Raw genomic sequence first — 9,283 nt, 5'->3', positions numbered from 1 at the left:
GATGAGTTGTCTACACCCTCTGTCTTGCTGGGAGAGACCACTGGCATTCCCACAAAGACAATGACCCTAGCCCAAATATCTTGCCCCTCTCTACCTCCCTAGTCAGTCCTCTGCTTATGGAGTTTGGGGGTAGGGTAGGCAAGGGTGTTGGTGATGGTGAAGGGAGTAAAGCAGTTTTGCCAACTGTTAGTAAGCTCTAGTCAGGGAGGAGACAGTGGTTGGGCAGGAGTCTGTTCAGTTATCTTCAGAACATGGAGTTGGTAGTGCCTGTGGGTTTCTGCCATTGGCCCCAGTGCCACCTCCAGGCTCAGAGCTAAAATCCGGTGACATATGTATCCAGCAGTCAGAGGTTAGCGTCATTTCTCTCCCCAAGGAGCTAAATCTACAGAGCCACATTTCCCGCCACATGGGAAATGCTGGGTGAACGATCTGTGCAGTCCCACGGGCTGCACGCTTAGAAGGGGAGCCCTATTTGGGGTTTAATGCTCCGTACTTGCCGTTTTGAAATTCTTAATAATCTTATCTTTGAATTTCTGTTTTGTAAGTGTTACAGGCTGAGTTGTGTCCCCTCCCAGATGTATATGTTGAAGTCTTAACTCCCAGCACCTCAGAATGTGAGCTTATTTGGAAATAAGGCTGTTGCAGATGTAATTAGTTAAGATGAGATCATACTGGAATGAGGTGGGATCTAATCCAATGTGTCTGGTGTCCTTATAAAACGGAGAGATGTGGACACAGAGACAAACACACATAAGGAAGATGCAAAGGCACAGGGAGCTCACCTTCTACAAGCCAAACCATGTCTGGGACAACCAGGAAATGGGGGCGGGTGTGGAACAGATTCCCCACCACAGCCCTCAAAAGGAACCAACCCCGAAGGCATAGACTCTCCCCCACAGCCCACAGAAGGAACCAGCCCTGAAAACACCTTGATCTTGGACTTCTAGCCTCCAGAACTGGGAGACAATAAATTCTGTTGTCTAAGACGCACAGATGTAGTACTTGTTACAGCAACTCTAGGAAACTAGTATGTGAAGTCTCATAAAACAAGGCATTAAGCATCAGGACTTGGAGCCTCCTGCCACTTCCCTGCCTCCCTTGAATAGACTCCATGATGCCTCTATCCTCCTCTCATCCTGCTTCCCATGTGGGGAGCATTGGGAGGCACGGATATCTCATACACTGAGTCGCAGTGCACCCACTGGATGAGAGTCCCACTTGCCCTGCAAGTATCCTTGTGCCCTGGAGAAAGGGACATTAAACAGCAAATAAAAACCAAATCAGAGAGGGTGACAAAACATGAGAGACTCCTAACTCTGGGAAACAAAAAAGGGGGTAGTGGAAGGGGAGGTGGGTGGGGGGATAGGATGACTGGGTGATGGCACTGAGGGAGACACTTAATGGGATGAGCACTGGGTGTTATATGTTAGCAAATCGAACTCCAATTTAAAAATATACATAAAAAAAACCATAACAGGTTTAAAGAAAGACACGGAAACAAAACATTTTTTTCCCTGCTTTTTAGACAAGAGGCCCTCCATTTTTGTTTTGCACCAGACCCCACAAATGATGTAACCGACTTTGGGAGAGAGAAAAGTCAAGGGAAGCAAAAGCAAAAACCAGAGGGAAAGAGAACTGACAGTTTGAAGCCTCTGGTTCCAGCTGTTCCTGAAACCCCGATATAGGGGCTTGAGACTTCTCTGACATACGCCAGTATCCTCATAATACAGTCCCTCGTTTGTGTAAGAGATTTTAGTTGTTGGTGGAGTTAGCTATTCTGTAACCTATAACCAAAATAATCCTAGCTAATCATGACATGAATGATACGTGACTTTGAATTCTACAAATCTGAAATAGCACCATTTTTTTAATCAGCTTTGTACACAAATTTTGAAATGATAGGACTCCAACTTTCTTTGAAGATTTCTCTAGGATCACATCATTTCCGATCTATCTGGCTGAATGAATTAGAAACTATGTTTCCCATTAAGATCACATGATAGAACCATTTTAGCTATTAAGTAGAACAACCCACCATCTTTTAACAATATCTCGTAAATCGTGCTGTTGTATTTGCACTCATAACTTGTGTGGGTTCTTTAACATTGACTATTATTATAACTGAAAACCTTTTTTACATCTCACAGCAGTATCATCCAAGCATTCATTAAGCAATAACAATGCTAGCAGCAATAATCCTTTGGACCAAAAATGAGACGCCACAACATCCTACGAAGAAACCAGACAAGGACCTCTGTGTGCTGCACTTTTAGCTTACTTAGCAGGCAGCGCTATGACAATGATTATAGAGAATGCTAGAAAAGTAAAAGCCACACAAAACGTGTTGCACCTTTAAGTTTACAGAAAGTAGTTATATACACCCAAGGATAATGGAAAGTTTGGTGGCTGCGATGGCTGCCCAGGAATGCCATATAATATGCCCCAGACTCCAAAAGCTGAAACTTACACACTTCAAGAATGCATTCTTGCCACTTTATACTTTCATAACTTTATTTATCAAAGAGTTATTTATAGGAAAATTAGTCTTGAATTATGTAAGATTTGGATGAGGCAAGGCCTTTGGGAATGTGCCCTCACATACAATGTAACCAGTCTGAACCCCCTCCTTCTTGGCTTGGGGACCCAAGCAGAAGGCCGTTCCAGGGGAGTGTGTCTGGGACAGGCTCTCCTAACTTCTTGGCTTGTCATCAAAGCCTGTCAAAGGGCAGCCCCCCCATCACCAGCCTGGAAAAGGCAAAGCTGAGAAAACATCCTCCCAGGAGCAGTGGCCAGCTCTTGGGTCCCCATCTCACACCGGAATACCTTCCAGGGAGTGAGAGGCTGGTGCTGAACAGGGGGACTGGCTCTCAGTTTCCTCACACACATTAAGGATAACCGGAGTCCGGGTCCAAGGCAGGGTGGGCCCGACAAGCACCTCGTGTTTTCCTTCCCCATCACGAGAACCAGCAATGTCATCACATGAAAAGCCTCTTGGAAGAAACCCATTCTCCCCCTACAACGAGCAGATGCCACACAGATTTGGTGCATCATTTGTAAACGATTTCAAAGTTTATTTGTCTACTCCAAGGAGATTACTGGAATCTCCAACTTCATTTTAATGTAATTGTTTCCATGCTGCATGGGAAGCTTTGCAGCCACAGTAATCACCTCTGATGTACAATTAGAGGCTGAGAATCTGCATCTCTGCTGAACACAACCTCTGTGCGAAGGCTGCTACCTTCCATGCCTGCGAACTTCTGCTATAACTCCACTCAACAAAAATCTACTGAGAGTCTGCTGGGTGCCAAGCAGGGGCTCAGCCCCTTAGAGAAAGCAGAATGCACAGTGAGCCATGATCTCTGCCTTCAACAGGCTGCTGTTCCACTACTGTGGCTTTCATATTTCTGTAGCTGTAAAATGCTATCTTCAAATTATTCATAATCCTACACAGATTGCTGTGTGAAACAGCAAAAATATACCACTGTGTTGTTGAAATGAGGAGGGCAGAGTTCCAGCAATCTCCCCCCCCCCCCCCGCCGCCCCACCACCCCTCTAATGTTCCCTGTGGAGACAGGATCCTCAAAGAACCCCCCTGTGTGAACAATATACAAATCCAGAGCTCATAAAGTTTCAATAACCTCTGAAAGATGCAAAACTGTGACAAACTTAATGAAAATGAAATGCCCCAAAAGAGAGCAAAGGTCAATTAACTAATAAAATCAATGCCTGAGCAAGTTAAGCAAGATTGTTTAAAGCTGAATTGTTCAGCTTTGGGAGCATTCTGGTAGCCTGGTGAAGGTGAGCCACCAGGAGAACCGATGGAATTCTTTCTTTCTCTTTCCGGCCAAGCCTCTCATGAAGAACTTTGTACCAGCATCTTACCTTTCTCAGAAAAGCAAGTAGACGAATCTTCTTACGTCCTAGCCAGCATTCCCTCCCACCTCCTCTGCTCTATCCCAACAACCCTTCTCCCTCCAGCTTCACTCACTCCCCACGTGACCTCATCCTGCCCACAGTTTTAATGTCATCCACCTGCTGATGGCTCCATTCCCACCCCCGGCCTCTCCCTGAATTCCAGGTGCAAGTTTCTAGTGCCCATTTGCTATCTCCACCTAGCTGTCTCCCAGAAACATCAACTTAGGACATCTAACACGGAGCTCTGTGTTTTCTTCCCGTCCCTCCTCCAATTATCCCCATCTTGTGAGAGGAACCCCATCTACCCAGCTCCAAACACAAGCCCAGTTGTCATCCTTGGTTCCCTTTCCCACATCCATTCCACCAGCCATCTTGCCTGCCCTGCTTCCAGCTGCCTCCTGATCCATCCCTACAGGCCCTCTTGTCCAACCCACCACCATCTCTCACCCAGACACTGCCACAGCCCTCTGACTCCTCTCCTGCCTTGACACCTGCCCCACCAAAGCCTCTTCCCTTCACAGCAGCCACCATGAGCTTTGGGCAACATCAGTTTCTTAAAAGCAGCAATTGAGGCACCTGGGTGGTTAGTGGTTGAGCATCTGCCTTTGGCTCAGGTCATGATCTTGGGGTTCTGGGATCAAGTCCCACATCAAGCTCCCTGCAGAGAGCCTGCTTTTCTCTCTGCCTCTCTCTCTATGTCTCTCATGAATAAATAAATAAAATCTTAAAAAAAAAAAAAGTAGCAATCAATCTCCCCACCCCCACCCCCACCCCTGCTAAGGCTCCCTTTTCAACCTGGCTCTCCCTCTCCAACTCCCTCTCCCTCCTTGGTGAGCTCCCATTAGACTTTTTGCCTCTCCCCTTTCCAAACGCACAGAGCTCTCTCGCACCTGCCTTGGGGCCATTGCACTAGCTACTCCATCTACCTAGAATTTTCTTCCTCCACATCTGGGCATGGCTGACCCTCTTCTTGGCATTCAGGTCTCAGCTTCAAGATGCCCTACTCAGAGATGCAGTTTTGACCCCGTGTCACCCTCCCAGACATCTCTTTATATTAAACATAGTACTTATTACATTTAATATTTCCTTTCATTTATTTGTGCATTGAATATGTCCTCTTGCTATTAGTAGGATGTAAGTTCCATGAGGGCAGAGCACTCTCTGTTACCACTGCTCTAACTCCAAGGCTGAGAATTATGCTTAGTCCATAGTAGACAAGTAACAGACATTCATTGAGTAAATGGATGGATGGATGGATGGTAAAATGCCTCCTGCCTCTTGGAAAAACTGTTGGTCTCCAAGTCCTTGCAATTAGGATGAGCTTGTCAATCACAGTAACCACCAATCCTGATCATGGCAATGGGCCCAAGGTCTAGGCATGTGAACCAAGCAGAGCAAATGACAGTGGAGATCAGTGTACATGGATGCTAACACAAAGAAACTTCTTTCCTCTGGGCTAAGATCATTTAAGTCTGCAACCATCTAAGGCTGCATCCTTCCCCCCAGCCTATAGAGAGAAAACAACAACAGCGGTCACTTGTATCACACAGTGCAAACTGTGCTTACTGTAGGCCAGGCACTGCCAACTAGGGTTACACACAGTTGCTAATGTGAGCCTCACAACAACCCATGAGAGGATCCCCATTACTATCATGGTATTTCTCCAGATAATGAAACTAAGGCCCAGAGAGGGTAATTAACTTGCTCAAGGTCACACAGCAGTCTGGCTACAGAGCTATGCTCTTAACCACTGTGCTCTACTGCCTCCAACAACAGGAAAGAATGGAGGCCACCCCAGGGGAAAAGCAGAGTCAGAAATGGTGGCTGGCTTGGTCCCATATCCAGTTGTGTCGGTGGCCTGTGTCACCTCTGAATTTTCCAGTCTCAGGAGCGAATATATGGCTATCTATCACTTGCAACTGGAAGGGTCCTGACAATTACAGAGAACACCATAGAAGGGCTGGTTGGGGGTGGGGGAACTCTAGAGAAGCACTACTAAACTGGCTACACATTGTGTGTTTGCAACTATTTGTTACAAAGAGAAATTAAGCTTTTTATTCTCAAATTGGAAAGTCAGGGGCAACTGGGTGGCTCAGTCAGTTAAGCATCTGCCTTCAGCTCAGGTTACTATCTCAGGGTCCTGCTCTCTCTCTGCCTCTTCCCTCCCCCCTCACTCATGCGCGTGCTCTCTCTCTTGCTCTCTCTCTCTCTCGAATAAATTTTTAAAATCTTTTTAAAAAATAATTTGGATTTTCAATAAATCAAATAAGAATTAAATGGCTGTTACATATCCTGCCCTGTCCTAGGTTCCATATGGTAGGGAGAGATATTTAAGACAAAATGTTAAGTGTACTTCCAAGATACTACATTGTTTGGAATAATGAAGCCAGTGTTATAAGGAAAGTCTCGCTGGAGACAGGAGCCACATCAACCTGAATCCCTCAGGCATTTGTGCAGACTGTTGTGCAGACTGTTGTGTCCTTGCAAGGGGAAGGGCATCGGGGAAGTGCCTTCCTCTCTACCACTATCCACCACCCAGGTACAACAAAATCCTGCAGTGGAGCAAGTGGAATGTCATACCGCCTCTGCTCCCTCACAGGCTCCAGACTCTCTAACATCCCCTTCATCAGAGAGAGGATTAGAGAAGTAGTGAAACAACCAAACAGCTCTTAAGGAGGACTCCTCTGGCTCTGGCCACTCAGGCTGTCCTCCTAGCTGCTGTGTAACTAGAGGCTGGACCCAGGACACACTAAGTAGTTGGAGAGGGATTTGCTAAGCTTCTGGCTATAGACTTCCAAGATCTTTTTTTTTTTTAAGATTTTATTTATTTATTCATGAGAGACACACACAGAGAGAGGCAGAGACACAGACAAAGGGAGAAGCAGGCTCCACGCAGGGAGCCTGACGTGGGACTCGATTCCGGGACCCCCAAGATCTATTTGCTTCCAAGCGGAAATAAATTTCCACACTGATGGCCACTTCCCTGTGTCTTCTGTCCTCTCTTGTGCTAATTATAGGAACTCTCAGTTGACAACAGAAACACTTCAATAAAGTCTTTCTGTCTGGGACTGAGTGGAACATACCTCTATCAGAGAATAATTTCCAGACATATGAAAATATTCAGTAACTCAAAGGGGAAGACCCCTCTGGTTAAGGTAGCACAGTTACTTCAAAGCCCCATGTCCTCTGCCCACAGTACAGAACAATGGTAGAGAAAATGCAAAAGGGGAACAAAAAAGGCAGATTCATTATGGAAACCGAGATGCACTTGTGGTAGACCAGAAGTGAATAGAAATACCCAACTGAAAAGTTGGCTGAGCTGTAGGCTTGTGGAAGCAGGATGGAGGTGACGGGCAGTATCTGCTTAAAATCAAGCTGGGACAAGATTTCATACCATCCTCTCCCAATTACCTGGGACTACTGTCTCATAGGACCATGACCTAGGAATTCTATAGAAGGAAGAAAGAGCCTTATAACCGGGGACAGAACCAAAGTGCCCACTGGCCTGTGGCCTGGTCTGGAATGTCCTCATGCCATCCTGGGGCAAAAAGCTGAACTTCCGTTAGATCTGATTCTGGACTTGGGAAAACTGAGGGATCCCCCTGGGTGAACACAGAAGGAGAGAGAGAAAAAATAATAATAAACAAAAACATCACATGCAAAGTGAGATTGCAAATCTAAATTCCAAAACACAGGAAAGAATCTAACACTCTGAAGACAGCCAATAGTATCATAGCAGGAATTCACACCAGATGAAATTAATTTCACGGAATAGTCTTTTAAAAGACCTCAAAATAACTGTATTTATAATATTCAAAGAGATAAGTAAAAAAAAACTTCCATTTTTAAAAATGCAAGAAACCTTGAAACAAAAGCAGAAATCAAACAAGAATAAAGAAAGGGAGCTTGAGAGGGGTTAAATCAATGATAAAAATCAGTTGCCATATGGACTCATTCATTTGGGGAATATAAAAAATAGTGAAAGGGAAAAAAAGGGGAAAGGAGAAAGAATGAGTGGGAAGTATTAGGGAGGGAGACAGAACATGAGAGACTCCTAACTCTGGGAAACAAACTAGGGGTGGTGGAAGGGGAGGTGGGTGGGGGGTGGGGGTGACTGGGTGATGGGCACTGAGGGGGGCACTTGATGGGATGAGCACTGGGTGTTATTCTATATGTCGGCAATTGAACACCAATAAAAAATAAATTTATAAAAAATAAATAAATAAAAATAAATAAATATCAGTTGCCAGAAGAAGGCAGAGAACCACATACTGTGGAAAAGTCATAACATGTTCCAGGCACAAAGACTTCAGAAAGTACATATATACTGAGTAGCTCAGATTGGCTGGGTGTTGGGCAGAAGGAAAAGAGATCAGAGATAAACCTAAGTAGGTAGATGTTGAACTTCAACAAAGACACCACATGTGCTTGATGACTTCTGGCTGTGCCATACCTCCTTCCCCAATAGGTTGCTTTGATCTTTTCTGAGCTCCTTTGGATGTCTCATCTTTTAGGACACTTGATAACCATCTACATCTAAAAGTGGCAAGGCAAAGAGAAGCTGAGACCTTGGTCCCCAGTGTTCTTAGGGTGGATGGACACCATCACGATTCTGGACAAGCCATACTGCCCTATGGCACTTCCAGATGGCCCCTCCCTTTGCATTGGGAACTCCCAATGTCAGATATCCAGGGGTACTCCCAGCCATTGCTCCCTAGCTGCAGAGAAAACTGCTTTCTGGAAAGCATGTTTTTGTCGTCTTGCCTGCATCCAATCTCAAGACTGTGGTTTCAAGTGAATCTGGATTTTTTTTTCGCATTCATGCTGCAGTTTGGGTATTTATAGCATCAGACAAGGAAGAAAATTACTTTATGTATGTATATGGATATATAAATATATGTGTAAGGGTGTATATCTAAACAGTATATATAGAAATATTGTGGGGTTTTGTAAGCATTTAATATTTGCCAAATTGTTACTTCTAATGTTAAAAATATTTCTATTATCTTATTTATTTAAAAACATAAATTAATAGAGACTAGCATAAGATCAAGCAAACACAGATGCTTAAAGATAATTTATTGATTTTGGCCCCTACCATTTTGGAATTCTGAGCAATTGATACTGGTGAGTTACCTGAATACCTGCCTAAAATCATCAAGTGCATCTCAGCTGCTTCCATCATCTTAAGACCTCATTCAAGTTTTATTTCCTTGCTGAAGACTTCATTGCCCCGAGCCTGCAGTGATTCAAGAAAGTCTGACCCCAGCAGCCCAGCTAGTGCTATTCATCTGGCCCTTCTCCGAGTGTGTTGCAGAGATCTGTGCCACTCTGCCTATTAAAATTACAAAAACCCTAAGGAAAGTGT

The sequence above is a fragment of the Vulpes lagopus genome, chromosome 5 (genome assembly GCF_018345385.1).
Source record: "Vulpes lagopus strain Blue_001 chromosome 5, ASM1834538v1, whole genome shotgun sequence".
In the NCBI taxonomy this organism is placed as follows: domain Eukaryota; kingdom Metazoa; phylum Chordata; class Mammalia; order Carnivora; family Canidae; genus Vulpes; species Vulpes lagopus.
This window is presented reverse-complemented; position numbering follows the sequence as displayed.